Genomic DNA, 19,162 nt, shown 5'->3' with positions numbered 1-19,162 from the left:
GCCACTAAATGGCAGCATTTTTAGCTAATATTATAGCTTATTAAAAACAGAGCAGGAGGGTGTCATGCAGAGGTGCTAGAAATAGCTTGGCACCAGTGGGACACTAATGGAGTACAACAGCCACTTCTTGTATGCCACTAAATGGCAGCATTTTTTGCTATTATTATAGCTTATTAAAAACAGAGCAGGAGGGTGTCATGCAGAGGTGCTAGAAATAGCTTGGCACCAGTGGGGCACTAATGGAAGTCCAACAGCCACTTCTTGTATGCCTCTAAATGGCAGCATTTTTTGCTATTATTATAGCTTATTAAAAACAGAGCAGGAGGGTGTCATGCAGAGGTGCTAGAAATAGCTTGGCACCAGTGGGACACTAATGGAGTACAACAGCCACTTCTTGTATGCCACTAAATGGCAGCATTTTTTGCTATTATTATAGCTTATTAAAAACAGAGCAGGAGGGTGTCATGCAGAGGTGCTAGAAATAGCTTTGCACCAGTGGGACAATAATGAAATCCAACAGCCACTTTTAGGATGCCACTAAGTTTCCTCAGTGTTTGCTAGTATAATGGCTTAGTAACAATGAGTTTGAGTGTGCAATGCAGTGGTGCTACAAATAGCTTTGCACCAGTGGGACACTAATGGAAGTCCAACAGCCATTTTTAGGATGCCACTAAGTTTACTCAGTGTTTGCTAGTATAATAGCTTAGTAACAATGAGTTTGAGTGTACAAAAGGCAGGAGGGTACAGTGGCAGGGTTGTGGGTCTGGGTAGAGGAAAGGAAGCCTCCCTTTCTCTCCCTCCTAATGGGGAAATGCAGCGAGGAAATCCAAGACCTTAGCTACACAGACGCTGTCATCTTGTGTAGCTGTTAAAATCTGTTTTCACGGACCTAACTGTCACCTCTGGCTCTGACCCTGCCGGTATTAGCCCTTACAAGGGCTGAAAGAAACTTCTATCCCTATTCTGTATAGCGCTGTGTATAGAGCATACATAGCAGTATCGGAGACAGGAACTATGCCAGCGGTGACTGACACCAAGACGCAGAAGTCAGATAATGGCGTGCTGGAGGAAAATGTCCGTTTTTATAATGCAGGGACATGTGACATGGACATCCTATCACACATGCCGTTGCTTCTCTGGCTAAAAGTCCACTTAGCTGTTTATGTGTCTGGGAATGGCTGACATGCTGGTCCGCCCCACTACACACGCGCGCTTAGGGAAGGAAGACAAGGAAAAAAAAAAAATGGCGATCGCCATTATCCAAACAGCAGTGATCTGAATGCACTGTTCCCGCACACTATACGCTGAAATTTCATAATAGTGTGAGTCACAGAGTGACTTACACTATTACAGCGGAAAGCCAGCTAGTAATTAGCTTGTCTTTTTGCTGCTAGAACCGTTCTCAAACGTATCTAGAACTATCGAGCTTTAGCAAAAAAGCTCGAGTTCTAGTTCGATCTAGAACAGCCCCCAAAATCACTCGAGCCGCGAACTGGAGAACCTCGAACCGCGCTCAACTCTAGTCCCCACATTCACTGCTGCGGGGTGACCCACATTATTGGGCTTTTTCTTTGTTACCTGGAGATCCTATTTTGCATAACGTTGATTCCTTTTTTCAGGCCTTGGGTTTACTTTATGATGATCAAGATCCAGTGAGTCAATCAGAAAAAGTGTTGCTGGCCTTATATCAGGGCTCTGATGCAGCTGAAATTTACTGTCAGAGATTCAGAAAATGGGCAGTGCTGACTAAATGGAATGATGATGCTTTAGCAACACTGTTCAGGCAAGGTTTTTCTGAGGCAGTGAAAGATGTTATGGTGGGGTTCCCCACGCCGTCAGGTTTGAATGAATCAATGACTTTAGCTATTCAAATTGACAGACGTTTGCGGGAGTGCAAATCCGAACAAACTAGATTTCAGCTTAGAAATCAGGTCTCTGATTCTGTTGATCACACTCCGGAACCTATGCAATCCGATAGGACTCTGTCTTGTTGTGATCGACAGACTTTCAGGCAGAAAAATAGGCTGTGTTTTTATTGCATTGTCTCATGTGATTTCGGCTTGTCCGAAGCGGGGTATGAGAATTGCCAGCTCGTTTTCCATCAACGCTATTCAGCCTAAATTTCTGTTATCTGTGTCCTTAGTGTTCTCCTTGTCATCCTTTTCTGTAATGGCATTTGTGGACTCGGGTGCTGCATTGAATTTAATTGATTTGAATTTTGCTAGGAATTGTGGTTTTCAGCTGAAACCTTTGCAGGTTCCTATTCCCTTGAGAGGAATTGACGCCACTCCGCTGGCAGAGAATAAACCGGAGTTTTGGACATTTTTGACGATGCGTATGGCCCCGGATCATTCTGAGGAGTGTTAGTTTCTTGTTTTGCAAGACTTGCATGATATGGTTGTGTTGGGATATCCCTGGTTACAGACTCATAACCCGCTATTGGATTGGCAGAATATGTCAGTTATTAGTTGGGATTGTCAGGGGGTACATAATGGCTTGTCTTTAAAGACTATTTCTACATCTGATTCTGGAATTCCTGATTTCCTGTCTGACTTTCAGGAGGTTTTTGAAGAACGAAAAATCGGTCCGCTTCCTCCACATAAGGAGTGTGACTGCGCTATTGTGCCGCCCCCACACCCGCAGCAGCCGGGCTGCTCGGATCCAGACCCGCTGTGTGGCTCGAGAGATCCTCCGAACCAGAGGGTCACGCGGACACGCCCAATGAAACGGGGGACATAGTTGTACGGCCTTGGCCATATTCGGTTCGTGACGCCACCCCTGGGTTGCGGTGATGGATAGTGACACCGCCGCTGCCTAGATATGGGGGTGCACGGGTCTGATGAAGCAGGGCAGCAAGATGGGATCCCCTCCTCGGGTAGGGGAGTTGTAGTCCTGGGGCCCAGTTGGGAGTTGTGGTGGTGGCAGGGATTGCAGGGAATAGTACACTCACAGTTCGGTTGTCCTGGTGCTGGATGAGGCTGTATTGATGTGGACGTCAGTAAACTGATGTGGTGAGTTCAATAAACACAGAGTCTTTTGTAAACCAAATTGCTGGTAACTGGTGCCCTCGGCTGTTGTGAGGACGGGCCCCTCACCCAGGGGTGTAATACGGGTGCTCTTCTCCTGCCTGATGTCTGAGTCTGCTCCATGCACAGGTCCAGACCGGGTCCCAACAGTCGGCACCGGGGGGCTATTACCCTGACCCGGTCCACTTCGGGTCCCCACAAGTGGCTGGCCTATTCTTGAGGCCCTTACTGCCCCTCTTCCCAAGCTCCACACAGGAGCTCCTTCCAGACTCTATGCTTCCTGCAGACTGACAGCTCACTGCAAACTGGAAACTCCCTATATAGTTCTCTCCCAGACACTTCAGACCTGTCAGCTCCGCCCACTGGTGTTGTGTATCACTGTGTTAGAAACTCCCCAAGGGAGAGTGAGAACTGCACCAGAAAGATGGATGCAAACCTCTGTGACACCCTGGTTTTGCCAGGGCGGCACACTATTGACGAGGTTGTTTGTCGTTCCTGCGGTATCACACATCGCTATGTGTGACACTGCAGGAGTGACGAACATCTCCTTACCTCCGTCCACCGGCAAGGAGGAAGAAAGGAGGTGGGCGGCATGTTCCAGCCGCACATCTCCACCCCTCCTCTGCTATTGGATGGCTCCCGTGTGACGTCGCTGTGATGCCGCACGAACCGCCCCCTTAGAAAGGAGGCGGTTCGTCGGCAACAGCGACATCGCAGGGAAGGTAACTCCGTGTGACAGGTGTTAGCGATGTTGTGCGCCATGGGCAGCGATTTTCCCATGACGCACAACCGACGGGGGCGGATACGCTCGCTAGCGATATCGGTACAGATATCGCAGCGTGTAAAGTGCCCTTAAGAGTCGTTTTGTTTCTGCCCCTGTTTTGCGACAGCCAGATTTGTCTTGCCCCTTTCAAGTTGAGGTGGATGCCTCTGAGATTGGTGCTGGGGCTCTTTTGTCCCAGAAAGATCCTAAGGATTTCAAATTAAGACCGTGCGCCTTTTTCTCTTGAAAATTTTCTTTTGCTGAGCGAAATTATGACGTTGGCGATTGGGAATTGTTGGCCATGAAGTGGGCTTTCGAAGAGTGGAGACATTGGCTTGATGGCGCTAGGCATCAGTTTGTCGTCGTGACTGATCATAAGAATTTGATTTACCTTTAGTCGGCGAAAAGGCTGAATTCTAGGCAGGCCCGATGGTATTTGTTTTTTGCCCGTTTTAATTTTGTGGTATCTTATCTTCCGGGATCTAAGAATGTTAAGGCTGATGCTCTCTCTAGAAGTCTGGCCCCGGATTCCCTTGAACTCTCGGAGCCTGTTGGTATCCGTAAGGAGGGAGTTGTCTTGTCTGCTGTTTCGCCTGATTTGAGACAGGCTCTTGAAAAATTTCAGGCAAATAAGCCGGAGAGGTGCCCTGCGGGAAGATTGTTTGTGCCCGCTGCTTCGTCTAAAGCCAGCTTTACACCTTACAATTAGGTATGCGATCTCGTATGCGATGTGACACGCCCAGCTCGCATATGCGATCTAATGAGATTGCACGTTGGTCGTTCATTTGCTGTCACACGTGCGTTAGTAGCCTATGTTAAATTGGTCAATTTTGTGTGCGATCCTTTAGATCATGTGTTCTGTGACGTATGCATTGGGCACCCTTTTTTTTTTAATTTATTGTCTTGACAAGCGTGTGTAATGTGTAGGGATGCGTTTTTACTATGTCATCTGCCATTCAGCTCTGCTACATGGCCGCTGACAGCAGACACAGACAGCCATGTAGCAGCGGTGAATAGCAGATGACAGCAGACACAGACAGAGCCGCACTGTCAGAATGAACTCGGGTGAACCTCACCCGACTTCATTCTCATGCTGCGGCTCTGTCTGTGTCGCGTCCTGATTAGCGGTCACCTGTGAAGGACTCACCGGTGACCGCTAATCTCCTGAGTGACTGAAGTTAGCAGCCCTCTCTCATACTCACCAATCCCCGATCCCCGGCGCTGCACGGCATTCACACTGCTCCGGCGGCTTTTACTGTTTTGAAAAAGCCGGCCGCCCATTAAACAATCTCGTATTCCATGCTTTCCCCGCCCACCGGCGCCTATGATTGGTTACAGTGAGACACGCCCCCACGCTGAGTGACAGGTGTCACACTGCACCCAATCACAGCAGCCGGTGGGCGTGTCTATACTGTGTAGTGAAATAAATAATTAAATAATTAAAAAAACGGCGTGCGGTTCCCCCCAATTTTAATACCAGCCAGATAAAGCCATACGGCTGAAGGCTGGTATTCTCAGGATGGGGAGCTCCACGTTATGGGGAGCCCCCCAGCCTAACAATATCAGCCAACAGCCGCCCAGAATTGCCGCATACATTAGATGCGACAGTTCTGGGACTGTACCCGGCTCTTCCCGATTTGCCCTGGTGCCGTTGGCAAATCGGGGTAATAAGGAGTTATTGGCAGCCCATAGCTGCCAATAAGTCCTAGATTAATCATGTCAGGCGTCTATGAGACACCTTCCATGATTAATCTGTAAATTACAGTAAATAAACACACACGGCCGAAAAATCCTTTATTGGAAATACAAAACACACACACATTCCCTGGTTCACCACTTTAATCAGCCCCAAAAAGCCCTCCATGTCCGGCGTAATCCAGGATGGTCCAGCGTCGCATCCAGCGCTGCTGCATGGAGGTGACCGGAGCCGCAGCACACACAGCCGCTCCGGTCACCTCCACACAGCTAATGAAGACAGCCGGCGATCAGCTGAGCTGTCACTGAGGTTACCCGCTGTCACTGGATCCAGCGGTGGCCGCGGGTAACCTCAGTGACAGATCAGCTGATCGCGCTACTCACCGCCGCTCCGGTCAGCTCCAGTCAGCAACTGAGGTGAGTAGCGCGATCAGCTGATCTGTCACTGAGGTTACCCGCGGCCACCGCTGCATCCACCGCTGGATCCAGTGACAGCGGGTAACCTCAGTGACAGCAGCTGATCGCGCGGCTGTGTTCATTTGCTGTGTGGAGGTGACCGGAGCGGCTGTGTCTGCTGCGGCTCCGGTCACCTCCATGCAGCTGCGGTGGAAGCGACGCTGGATCATCCTGGATTACGCCGGACATGGAGGGCTTTTTGGGGCTGATTAAAGTGGTGAACCAGGGAATGTGTGTGTGTTTTTTATTTCCAATAAAGGATTTTTCGGCCGTGTGTGTTTATTTACTGTAATTTACAGATTAATCATGGAAGGTGTCTCATAGACGCCTGACATGATTAATCTAGGACTTATTGGCAGCTATGGGCTGCCAATAACTCCTTATTACCCCGATTTGCCAACGCACCAGGGCAAATCGGGAAGAGCCGGGTACAGCCCCAGAACTGTCGCATATAATGTATGCGGCAATTCTGGGCGGCTGTTGGCTGATATTGTTAGGCTGGGGGGCTCCCCATAACGTGGAGCTCCCCATCCTGAGAATACCAGCCTTCAGCCGTATGGCTTTATCTGGCTGGTATTAAAATTGGGGGGAACCGCACGCCGTTTTTTTTAATTATTTAATTATTTATTTCACTACACAGTATAGACACGCTCACCGGCTGCTGTGATTGGGTGCAGTGTGATTCCTGTCACTCATCGTGGGGGGCGTGTCTCACTGTAACCAATCATAGGCGCCGGTGGGCGGGGAAAGCAGGGAATACGAGATTGTTTAATGGGCGGCCGGCTTTTTCAAAACAGTAAAAGCCGCCTCAGCAGTGTGAATGCCGTGCAGCGTCGGGGATCGGGGATCGGTGAGTATATGAGAAAGGGGGATAGACTGACATGGACAGAGAGAGAGGGACAGAGATAGTGACGGACTGACAGAGATTAGTGCATGACAGACATTGTGAGGCGCTTCAGAACGCAGCTTTTCAGCTGCGCTCTGAAGCAGATCTTTTTTAAGCTGCGGTGCAGAGCGCACACTGCGCACATAGCCTCAGACAACAAAATCGTATGAGGGATGTCACACGTTTCAATTGACTAGTTTCGTACTACTAAACGTCCAATGTATGAGGAATAAACGACGTGTATGCGATCACCGTATTTTCGTTCAATATCGATCGCATGTAGGTTTCACACACAAATACATCACGAACGATGCCGGATGTGCGTCACTTACAACTTGACCCCGACGACGGATTGAAAGATTTATTGAAGTGTGTAAAGCAGGCTTAAGAGGGTGATATCTGAGATTCATTGCTCTGCGTTGGTCAGCCCGGTATTTTTGGCACCAGAGACCTAGTTAGCAGATCATTTTGTTGGCCTTCTTTGTCTCGCGATGTGCGTGCCTATGTGCAGTCCTGTGAGACTTGTGCACGTGCTAAGCCTTCTTGCTTGCGCTCTAGTGGGTTACTCTTGCCATTGCCCGTGCCCGAGAGACCATGGACACATATCTCCATGGACTTTATTTCTGAACTTCCTGTCTCTCGGGGGATGACTGTCATCAGGGTCATCTATGACAGATTTTCTAAAATGGTACATTTGGTGCCCTTGTCTAAATTGCCATCTTCTTCAGAGTTGGTCCCTTTGTTTCTTCAGCATGTGGTGCGTTTGCATGGCATTCCTGAAAACATTGTGTCTGACGGGGTCTCAGTTTGTCTCCAGATTTAGGAGGACCTTTTGTGGTAAGCTGGGAGTTGAGTTGTTTTTTTTCATCAGCGTTTCATCCCTAGTTTAATGGTCAAACGGAAAGAACTAATCAGACCTTGGAGACCTATTTGAGATACTTTGTCTCTGCTGATCAGGATGATTGGTTTGAGTTCTTGCCATTGGCCGAGTTTGCCCTTAATAATAGGGCTACTTCGTCCACTCTGGTTTCTCCGTTCTTTTGGATTTCATCCTCACTTCTCCTCAGGGCAGGTTGAACCTTCTGCCTGTCACGGAGTGGATTCCGTGGTTCAGCATTTACAGCAGATTTGGGATAGTGTGGTTGACAATTTGGCTCAGTCTCAGGAGCATGCCCAGCGGTTTGCTAACCGGCGTCAGTGTGTTGGCTCTCGGCTTTGTGTGGGTGATTTGGTCTGGCTGTGACTCGCCCACCCCAGGGCTATGGGACACCCGGTGCCGGGCCGGACTAGTCCGGTGGTAGTCAGTGGTGGCTGGGCCCGGCTCCGTGGCCCTGGTGGGTGTCAGTTGAATATGTGGCGGATGACTTTAAGTTTGTATTCGTGACGCCACCTGTGGTCTGCGGCTATTAAGCCGCCGCTGCTGTGTGAGGCCACCGGGATGATGTTATAGCAGCAATGGTGGTACTGCTCCCCACAGGTGGAGCAATGCCCGGGGCACAGTTGGTGCTTGTGGAAGTCTATGGTGCTGTGTGACTAACACGGTGCAGGGCCGACAAGCAATGAAAGAAACAGGCACAAACAGTAGTCTCTTTACCTTCTCCTCTTTTACTCGGCAGAAACTTAGTCCAGGGAGACCGTCACAGATGGTAAAGATGATCCGGCCGGCCTGGAAGTGCCTGGGGTGATCTTTGGCCAGTTGAGTATGAGGCCTACTCCTTAATCTTTCTCTGCTGTTTTAGGACACTGCACTTTAGGTTTGCAATTGCCCTCTTGCTGCTGGGACTTGTTGTTCGTCCCCTTTTCTGTGTGGTAGACTGCGCAGGCCCTCTCTGGTGCTTCTCTGCTGGAGCCCACACCAGGCCCTTGGGATGCAGTTGTACCTTCAGATTGCTTCTGGGACAGGGGGCTTGCAGCTCTCCTGCCCTCCGGATTCAGCTACCAGGGATGGATTTTATGCCCTGGCAACTACAGACTCCGATGTCTGAGTCTCTGCTGTGCCTCTCTGCTCCCCTTGCTTTACTGGGCCAAGCTATCCAAGCTCTAGGCCCCAGTTTCACAAGGCAGCACTACCCTGCGTCTGCACTCTTTCACTCCTGTCTCCAGACTAACTACCACTTCCTCCTTCCAGCCAGACTTAAGGAATGCTCCCTGAAGTTCCAGGTTCAGAGCTCCCCCTGCTGGCCGGAGGGAGAACTGTGTTGAGTGTTAACTTACTGGCCAATAGATCTCCCAATTACCTCCAGGCTCAGCATTAACCCTTTTGGGAGGGCAATGCTGTTGTGGCGACCAGGTCCTGGGGCGCCACACTCCCCCTTAGTTAAATTCAGTACTCCCGGACTGTAGAAACAAACATGACATGTTAGAACATTTCATCCCATTATGGGAGGCGCAAATACTTTAACGTTACAACCTTAAACATTACTATAAGAGTCCAGTGTGGCTCCCTGTCGGGTGTCCATTACACTGCTCCATGGGGGACCCGCCGCGATCAAACCCCCAACGTAGGCTCTGGGCGTGCGTCAGAGCATTGATGACCCCACTCTATGCACGCCGGACGGGTTTTTCTTCAGGGGTGTCGAGCACACTGGTGCTAACTATGAACAATTTAGGTGTTGGCCACCCATAGTCCAGTGGCCCAATTGTCCATTTTCGCAATCAAAGAAAAGAAAAACATTTTGTACACAACCTTACAGACATTTTGCATAACTATGTACATTCTAATAAATACTCCTTCTTTTTCCCTTATACAGTTGACTCTCTAAACCTTGGAGGGGGTTGTCCCCGAGTGCTGCGCTGGGACCTACGTAGCTCTGGTGTTTGCCCCTGACTACGTGGTGCGTCTTCTATCTCAGCACTACAGGTGGGCCTAACCCCAATAGGTAAGCGTGATGGTTGCCTTTGTGGGCTAAGAGTCGCCAAGGGTATGACAGGTTCACCACTGACAGGGGGTTGATCCTCCTGTTCCACTGCTGGCGTGTCATCTCGTGCTGGCGCGGACGGTTCTTTAGGTGGATCCGGAACCTTTTCTGTTTCTGGCTCGACCAACTGCGGAAACGTCAAAACTGGTACCACTATAGCATTGTTTATTCGGGTCCAAGTTTTGGGGAACTTTCCAAGGATGGTTTGAATCATCTCCCCTTCTTTCTCTTGACTTTGGGGACTTCCTTGTACTCCTTCCATTTCTCTTTGGATTCTGCACCGATCAGGGCACGCTTTCAGGCGGTCTCGGGAAATTGCTTGATAGGTCTTGCCTTCATCCTTGCTTATGAGGCATACCTTACTATTGTCAAAGTTGGAGGGGATAATGGTGTAGGGCTCGTTTTCCCACTGATCATCCAATTTATGCGTCCTCCGCTTCTTCTTGAGGACTTGTTCTCCAGGTGCTAAGGGAGTTGCTGGGGCTGTTTGATTGTAATGCTGCTCTTGTCTCGTTCTTGCTTGAGACAGGCTCCTCTCTACGCACTCCTGGACCTTACGGTACCGCTGCTGCCGTTCTGTATCCCAATCCTCTATTTCTTGAACCGCCTCAGGCGACACAGTCCCCATCTCAAAGTCTACAGGCAACTTGCCAGGCCTGGCTCGCATCAGGTAAGCGGGGCTGCAGTTGGTCGAATTCACTGGGATATGGTTGTACAGGTCTACCAGATCTGGCAACTTTTCTGGCCATTGGTTCCTTTCCTCCAGCGGTAGGGTCTTCAGCATATCAATAACCACATGGTTCATTTTCTCGCACAGTCCATTGGTTTGGGGGTGGTACGGTGTGGTTCGGATTTTCTTACAACCGTACATGTTACAGAACTCTTGGAACACTTCAGCCTCGAATGCAGGACCCTGATCAGTCAGTACCCTTTCCGGATAGCCGTGAGGTTGACAAAAGGATGCCTGGAACGCTCTAGCTGCTGTCCTGGCTGTCTGGTCCTTCACAGGCACTACTACCAGGAAACGAGAGTAATGGTCCACAATGGTGAGGGCGTACACATAGCCTGACCGGCTTGGTGTTAACTTCACGTGGTCCAGGGCCACCAACTCCAGGGGCTGCTTTGTGACAATTGGCTGCAAGGGAGACCTTTGGCTGGCATCGTCTTTCCGCCTCAGGTTACACGGGCCACAGTCTCGGCACCACTTCTCGATCATCTTTCTCATGTGCACCCAATAGAACCGATCACGGAGTAGGGCCTCCAACTTCTTCCACCCGAAGTGTCCTGCGTTATCATGATACGCTGCTAGGACCATTGGAGCATCTCTCTGCGGAACCACTATCTGCCAGACAAGTTCATTTGTTCGATAGTTGACATATCTCTTGCAGAGCTTGCCTTGGTAGGTGAACAGTCGTCCCCTCTCCTTCCACAGCTGCTGGGCTTCCTCTGGAGCGTCTGGGCCAAGATGGGTCTCAGCTTGCGCTAGCTTCTCTTTGACCAATCGCACGGCCGGGTCACCGTTCTGTGTTTCTTCCCAATTATGGTGGAGTAAGGGGTTGACCGAGACCCCGTGCTGGCTTGAGCGCTTCACTCCCACAGCATGCTCACACTGGGACACACCTTGGTGATGGAAAGCCGGTAACTCTATCTCTTCGAGTTCATCCATGTCTTCTCCAGACTCGGGCAAGTGAGGCATTCTGGACAGCGCATCAGCATTGTTATTCTTCTTGCCAGCCCGATACTTGATGGTAAAGTCAAAGTTAGACAGCCGGGCCATCCATCGCTGTTCCATCGCACCTAACTTGGCTGTTGCCAGGTGTGTCAACGGATTGTTGTCCGTGAAGATGGTGAACTTGGCCGATGCCAGATAGTGCTTGAAGCGTTCAGTCACTGCCCAAACAATAGCGAGGAACTCCAGCTTGAAGGAACTGTAGTTTTCTGGATTCCTTTCTGTGGGCCGAAGCTTCCTACTGGCGTACGCTATCACCCTCTCTCTGCCTCCCTGTACCTGGGACAGAACTGCTCCCAGTCCCACGTTGCTGGCGTCTGTATACAGTACAAACGGTTGGCTGTAGTCAGGGTAGGCCAGAATTTCTTCTCCCGTGAGAGCCCCTTTCAGCCGGACAAAGGATGTTTCCAGTTGGCTGCTCCATTCAAATGGAGGGCTCTGCTTCTTAGCCTGCTTTGGCTGGCCCACCAGGAGATCTTGAAGGGGCGCTGCTATCTTGGTGAAACCATCAATGAACCTTCGGTAGTAGCCCACCAGTCCAAGGAACTGCCGCACCTCCTTCACTGTGGTGGGTCTTGGCCAGTCCTTGATTACAGTGACTTTCTCCGGATCAGGTGCCACACCTTCTGCGCTGACCACATGACCCAGGTACTGTACCTTTGGCTTCAAGAGGTGACATTTGGACGGCTTGATCTTCAGGCCATATTTCGACAAGGACTCAAACACTTCTGCTAAGTGCTTCAGGTGGTCCTCATAAGTCTTGGAGTAGACTATGACGTCATCCAGGTACAACAGCACGGTTTCAAAGTTGTGGTGGCCCAAGCAGCACTCCATCAACCTTTGGAATGTCCCTGGGGCGTTGCAGAGCCCGAATGGCATACAATTGAACTCACAGAGGCCCATTGGTGTCGTGAATGCAGTCTTCTCCTTGTCCGCCTCTGCCACGGGAACCTGCCAATACCCACTGGTGAGATCCAAGGTGGAGAAATAGTTAGCTGACTTTAAGGCTGTTAGTGACTCCTCTATTCTGGGCAGTGGATAAGCATCTTTATGTGTAATGCGGTTAATTTGCCTGTAATCTACACACATTCTCATCGTACCATCTTTTTTCTTTACGAGCACTAGTGGAGCTGCCCAGGGGCTACAACTATCTCTGATAACCCCAGCCTCCTTCATTTCCCGTAACATTTCCTTGGCACACTGATACTGTGCGGGGGGTACAGGGCGGTATCTCTCTTTAATGGGATGATGATCACCCGTGGGGATTTGATGTTTAACCCCTTTCACCTGCCCAAAATCTAGGGGGTGTTTGCTGAAGACCCGCTCGTACTCCTGTACCACCCGGTAAACCCCATGCTTTTGGTGCGAGGGGGTGGAGTCGGTGCCTACATGTAATTTTTGGCACCAGTCTTCCGGCTGCCCCTTGGAGCCATTGTCTTCCGCCTGGTCGGACGGGATCAAGGGTTCCACTGCTTTAATGGTATTGTTGCTGACAGTGTACAGTTTTGCTACAGTGGCGTACCGGGGCAATTTGGCCTCCTCCTCCCCACAATTCAAGACACGGACGGGCACTCTCCCCTTGCGGACGTCCGCTACCCCTCTGGCTATCAGGACTCCAGGCCTACTGTCTGAATACACTGGTTCTACCAAGGCATGGTAATCCTGACCCTTGAGGCCTATTGCTGCCCGACACCATATCAACATTTCACTTCTTGGGGGTATTACAATGGGGAGGGGGTCACTTACCCTCACACTGCCAATTTCTCCTCCGGCTAGCTCTACCTGCTGCCTCCTCATCAGGGCTCTGATCTCCCTCTGTAGGACACGCTGCTGCCCGGAGCTGGCAGTTTCAGACGCCTGTTGCAACAAAATTATCACTTCGGCAATACAATTTTCTATCACATTTGTACCAAGGGTTAGCAGTGGGTCAGATTCTTTGCGATCAATATCTACAATTATCATCCCCTGACATGGCAATTCCACCCGCCCCACTTTAATGGCCCCACTTTGTACCCAATTTGAGGTAAGGGCTGACCATTACTGGCCACAATTGTTAAATCATCATCTGGGCCATGGTCAATGTCTGAATCAGCCCAATATCTTTTGTACAGTTTGTGGGGGATGGTTGTTACCTGGGACCCCGTATCCAGGAGGGCATTCAAAGGGATCCCATCCAGCACAATGGGAAGGACCGGTCGTCCTCCCACATACTTGCTGCGGCTGGGGTTTGAGCCAGGCTTCCTTACACCTGGGGGTTGGCTCCTGGCCCCAGGCTCAGCCCATTTAAAGGACAGCGTCGTGCAATGTGGCCCGCCTGGTTGCAGTGGCGGCAGATCGGTTGTCCTGTTGAATCATACCGGTCTGTGTCTCTGCCTCGGGTCGGCGGAATCCTCCTCTGTCGCATCCATGGGACGTCATCTGGGCTGGAGGCCAACTCGATTTTTGCAGGCGAGGGGGTCATTTGTAGAGACTGCACGGTCTTGGCAAGGGCAGCCACAGTCTTGGTCAGCTCCTGGAACTGCTGTCTGAGCTCTGCAGTGGGATCCTTATCCAGGGACTGCGCCTCAGCCCCTGCAGTGGCTCGTGTTGCAGGCACCACCCCGGGGTACGTGATAGCAAGAGGCCGGAGGGGTACTGGGTCATTCGGTGTAGATTCTCTCAGTACCCTGATGGCCTGGTCCTTAAACTTGGCAAAGTCCAGAGCAGGGTTCTGCAGGACCATGATACGCAGCTGGGTCCTGTGGGCATCTGACAGGAGCCCCTCTATGAACTGCTCAGTTAGGAGTTTGTCTTCTTCACGTACACTCTCTGGATCCACCTGTTTAACTGCTTTCAGGGCCTCCTGCAAGTTTAAGGCATAGTCCCTTATGCTGTCTGTGGCCCGCTGCTTGCACCCAAAGAATCTCATCTTTATCTCTGCTGCGGTGCGGGTGTCAAACGTACTCTTTAGCTTGGCCAGTATCTGGGCTGCTGTCCCTTTATCTGTATCAGGCCAGGACTTCGCTTCACGCTGGGCTGCGCCGGCTAGCTGTCCCATTACTATGCCCACCTTCTGGCTCTCAGTCAGCGGATACACCCGGAATAAGCTGTGCAGGCTTTCTCTGAAGTCACTCAAGGTATGGGACTCCCCGGAGTACTGCGGCAGCCATTCTGCTCCCGGGATGTACGGCATGGTGATCGGCATTACCGGCGCTACAGTGGGGGCCGGGGCGACGGCGACTGGGACTGCTTCGGCCGGTGCTGCGGCGCCTTGGGCGATGGCAGCCACCTGCTCTCCCTCTGAGTCGGACATCTTCCTCCCCCTTAGTGAACCTTACCAGGCTCCGTTCACTTTTCAAATTTCCTTCTGGGTCGCGCGGGGTTAACAGCGCTCTGCTCTGATGGCGCGCTCCCTTCGCGCTCTTTTTCAGGCACGCCCCCCTTCTTCCTGCGCTCGGCGAGGCTAATGGCGGCGGCGGTTTACAGACAGTACACAGTCTTTTAAGCACAATTCCTGCAGGCGCACAGTACCCGGTGTGACCGGGCACGAAATCCTGTTCGTGACGCCAAAAGTTGACTCGCCCACCCCAGGGCTATGGGACACCCGGTGCCGGGCCGGACTAGTCCGGTGGTAGTCAGTGGTGGCTGGGCCCGGCTCCGTGGCCCTGGTGGGTGTCAGTTGAATATGTGGCGGATGACTTTAAGTTTGTATTCGTGACGCCACCTGTGGTCTGCGGCTATTAAGCCGCCGCTGCTGTGTGAGGCCACCGGGATGATGTTATAGCAGCAATGGTGGTACTGCTCCCCACAGGTGGAGCAATGCCCGGGGCACAGTTGGTGCTTGTGGAAGTCTATGGTGCTGTGTGACTAACACGGTGCAGGGCCGACAAGCAATGAAAGAAACAGGCACAAACAGTAGTCTCTTTACCTTCTCCTCTTTTACTCGGCAGAAACTTAGTCCAGGGAGACCGTCACAGATGGTAAAGATGATCCGGCCGGCCTGGAAGTGCCTGGGGTGATCTTTGGCCAGTTGAGTATGAGGCCTACTCCTTAATCTTTCTCTGCTGTTTTAGGACACTGCACTTTAGGTTTGCAATTGCCCTCTTGCTGCTGGGACTTGTTGTTCGTCCCCTTTTCTGTGTGGTAGACTGCGCAGGCCCTCTCTGGTGCTTCTCTGCTGGAGCCCACACCAGGCCCTTGGGATGCAGTTGTACCTTCAGATTGCTTCTGGGACAGGGGGCTTGCAGCTCTCCTGCCCTCCGGATTCAGCTACCAGGGATGGATTTTATGCCCTGGCAACTACAGACTCCGATGTCTGAGTCTCTGCTGTGCCTCTCTGCTCCCCTTGCTTCACTGGGCCAAGCTATCCAAGCTCTAGGCCCCAGTTTCACAAGGCAGCACTACCCTGCGTCTGCACTCTTTCACTCCTGTCTCCAGACTAACTACCACTTCCTCCTTCCAGCCAGACTTAAGGAATGCTCCCTGAAGTTCCAGGTTCAGAGCTCCCCCTGCTGGCCGGAGGGAGAACTGTGTTGAGTGTTAACTTACTGGCCAATAGATCTCCCAATTACCTCCAGGCTCAGCATTAACCCTTTTGGGAGGGCAATGCTGTTGTGGCGACCAGGTCCTGGGGCGCCACAGCTGTCCTCCAGATTTGTTTTTTTTAAGGCATCATCCCCTAAGTTTAAGCCTCGTTTTATTGAGCCGTACCGGATATTGGAAGTGATTAACCCCGTCTCTTGTCGTTTGGCTCTTCCTCAGACTTTCCGAATTCATAATGTGTTTCATAAATCTTTGTTGAGGAGACATGTGGACCCTGTGGCTCCTCCCGAGCCTGTGTTGTTGGATGGAGAGTTGGAATATGATGTAGAAAAGATTTTGGATTCTCGGCTTGTTAGGCGTAAATTACAGTATCTTGTTAAGTGGAAAGGCTATGGACAGGAGGATAATTCTTGGATCTCTGCCTCTGATATTCATGCTGGGGAGCTTGTGCAGGTTTTCCATCAGTCGCATCCAGATAGCCCTGGGTGCCCTGGTGAGGGTTCGGTGACCCCTCCTCAAGCGGGGGGGGTACTGTTGTGAATGCTGTCTGGATGGGTTCCGCTCTTGGGCTTCCCCCGGTGGTCGCTGGTGTTGGTGCATTGAGGTCTGTGACTGGATTGTTGCACACCTGATTTTCAGTGCTGGCTTGATCTGGATATAGGTGTGTTTGGACTTCATGCTGTTGCCAGTCGTCTGATAGCCTTAGGCCAGAGTGGTTCTGCTTTACTGCCTTCTACTAAGACCTGCGACACACATCCATGCCGCCGGCACGTGTTTGTCATTTTTTGCACGTACCGGCGGCACGGAGACACGTTAAGCAATGCTACCCTATTGTAGCAGGCACAGACACGTAAAACCACACGGAACATGTGTCCATGTGCGTTTGTACGTGTGTGCGTTTTTCTAAACGCTGACATGTCAGTGTTTTCTTCGGCAGCACGGGTTTCATAGTTTTTAAGGTTGAAGGGAGACTCTAAGTCCATCTAGTTCAACCCGTAGCCTAACATGTTGATCCAGAGGAAGGCAAAAAAAACCCAATGTGTCAAACAAGCTCTAATGGGGAAAAAATTCCTTCCTGACTCCACATACGGCAATCAGACTAGTTTCCTGGATCAACACCCTGTCACAAAATTTAATATACATAACTGGTAATATTACATTTTTTAAGAAAGGCATCAAGGCTCTGCTTAAATGTTAGTAGTGAATCACTCATTACAACATCATGTGGCAGAGAGTTCCATAGTCTCACTGCTCGTACAGTAAAGAATCCTCGTCTGTGATTATGATTAAACCTTCTTTCCTCAAGACGTAGCGGATGCTCCCATGTTCCAGTCGCAGGCCTAGGTGTAAAGAGATCTTTGGAAAGGTCTCTGTACTGTCCCCTCATATGTTTATACATTGTGATTAGATCCCCCCTAAGCCTTTGTTTTTCCGAACTAAATAACCCCCAAGTTTAATAACCTGTCTTGGTATTGCAGCCCACCCATTCCTCTAATAATCTTGGTCGCTCTTCTATCTACCTGTAAGATTATGCTATTTATAACCTTCTATACTTTTGCTATCAAGGAAAGCATCCATTCCTCTCTTAAATTCATTCAGTGAGTTGGCCATCACCACTTCCTCAGGAAGAGAGTTCCAGAGCCTCACTGCTCTTACCGTGAAGAACCCTCTTCTATGCTGATGTAGGAATTTTCTTTCCTGCAATCGAAGAGAATGCCCCCTTGTTCTTGTCATAGTCCTTAGTACAAACAGATCATGGGAGAGATCTCTATATGGCCATCTGATATATTTGTACATATTTATTAGGTCTCCCCTAAGTCTTCTCTTTTCTAGAGAAAATAGACCTAATTTTGTTAACCTTTCCGTGTATTGTAATGCACCCACTCCATTTATTATTTTAGTAGCCCGCCTCTGAACACTTTCAAGTTCAGTAATGTCTTTCTTGAGCACCGGCGCCCAAAATTGCACACAATACTCCAAGTGTGGTCTGACGAGTGATTTGTACAGGCCCGCACCCGTACCACACGGGTGTAGTGTGGATGCAGTCCCATGTGACACGCGCAGGAGAAAACACACGTGTCAGTGAAAAAAAACCAAAACATTTACTCACCTTCTTCAGCCCTCCTGTCTTTGCCGCTGCTACCTCTTGATGCCGACCGCCACTCATTATTCTCATTTAATATTCACTTCACTGCCTGGCAGCAGCAGCAGCGGGGAGACGGGAGGGCTGGAGACCGAGGATCAGCACCACGGACAGAGGCAAAAATTGTTGATATGTGAGACGTCGTTCACTTACCAAAAATTGTTGTCTATTCAGTAGCGAGGTTGTTTGTCGTAACTGCGGCAGTACACATCGCTATGTGTGACACCGCAGGAACGAGCAACAACCTCGTACCTGCAGCCGGCCGCAATGAGGAAGGAAGGAGGTGGGTAGGATGTTCGTCCCACTCATCTCCGCCCTTCCGCTTCTATTGGGCGGCAGACGTGTGACGTCGCTGTGACGCCGCATGTACCGCCTCCTTTCTAAGGGGGCGGTACATGCGGTTCGCCGGCCACAGCAACGTCGCAGGGAAGGTAAGTCCGTGTGACGGGTGTAAGCGATGTTGTGCGCCACGGGCAGCGATTTGCCCGTGATGCACAACAGACGGGGGCGGGTACGCTCGCTAGCGATATCGCAGCGTGTAAAGTACCCTTTAGTTGCAGGGTTTTTTGTTAGTCATTTTTCTGCACTGTTACCCGAGCATTGTACGGAGTACGTACGTATATGAGTACTAGGTTACTTGTTCCTTTTGCATACTCTGTGTAGGATATTAGGATTTTTATGCGGACTGCAGAGTTCACTACCCTGTCCTTTTTTGTAACCTAGAAATTAGCACATGGCCTCCCTTTGCTCAATCTAGCTCTGACAGTGTGCGTCCTTTCATTTTGCTAACCGTTATTATATGTGGTGGTCTTTCTATCTCCTTTGTGGAAAATCTGCTCCGAGGCAAGATAGCTTTTCTACTTTCTGCCTTTAGGTTTATGTAGTTCTCCAGCTGGGTTTGAGGTACATAGGGAGCGTTAGGCGTGCCACCCGGCTGCTTCTATTTGGCATTAGGTTCAGGGCTGCAGTCAGCATTAGGGCCCTACGGCTCGGGTAAACTGCTCCATGGTAGTTGTTGAACATCG

Source organism: Anomaloglossus baeobatrachus, chromosome 8 (assembly GCF_048569485.1).
Source record: "Anomaloglossus baeobatrachus isolate aAnoBae1 chromosome 8, aAnoBae1.hap1, whole genome shotgun sequence".
Classification (NCBI taxonomy): domain Eukaryota; kingdom Metazoa; phylum Chordata; class Amphibia; order Anura; family Aromobatidae; genus Anomaloglossus; species Anomaloglossus baeobatrachus.
This window is presented reverse-complemented; position numbering follows the sequence as displayed.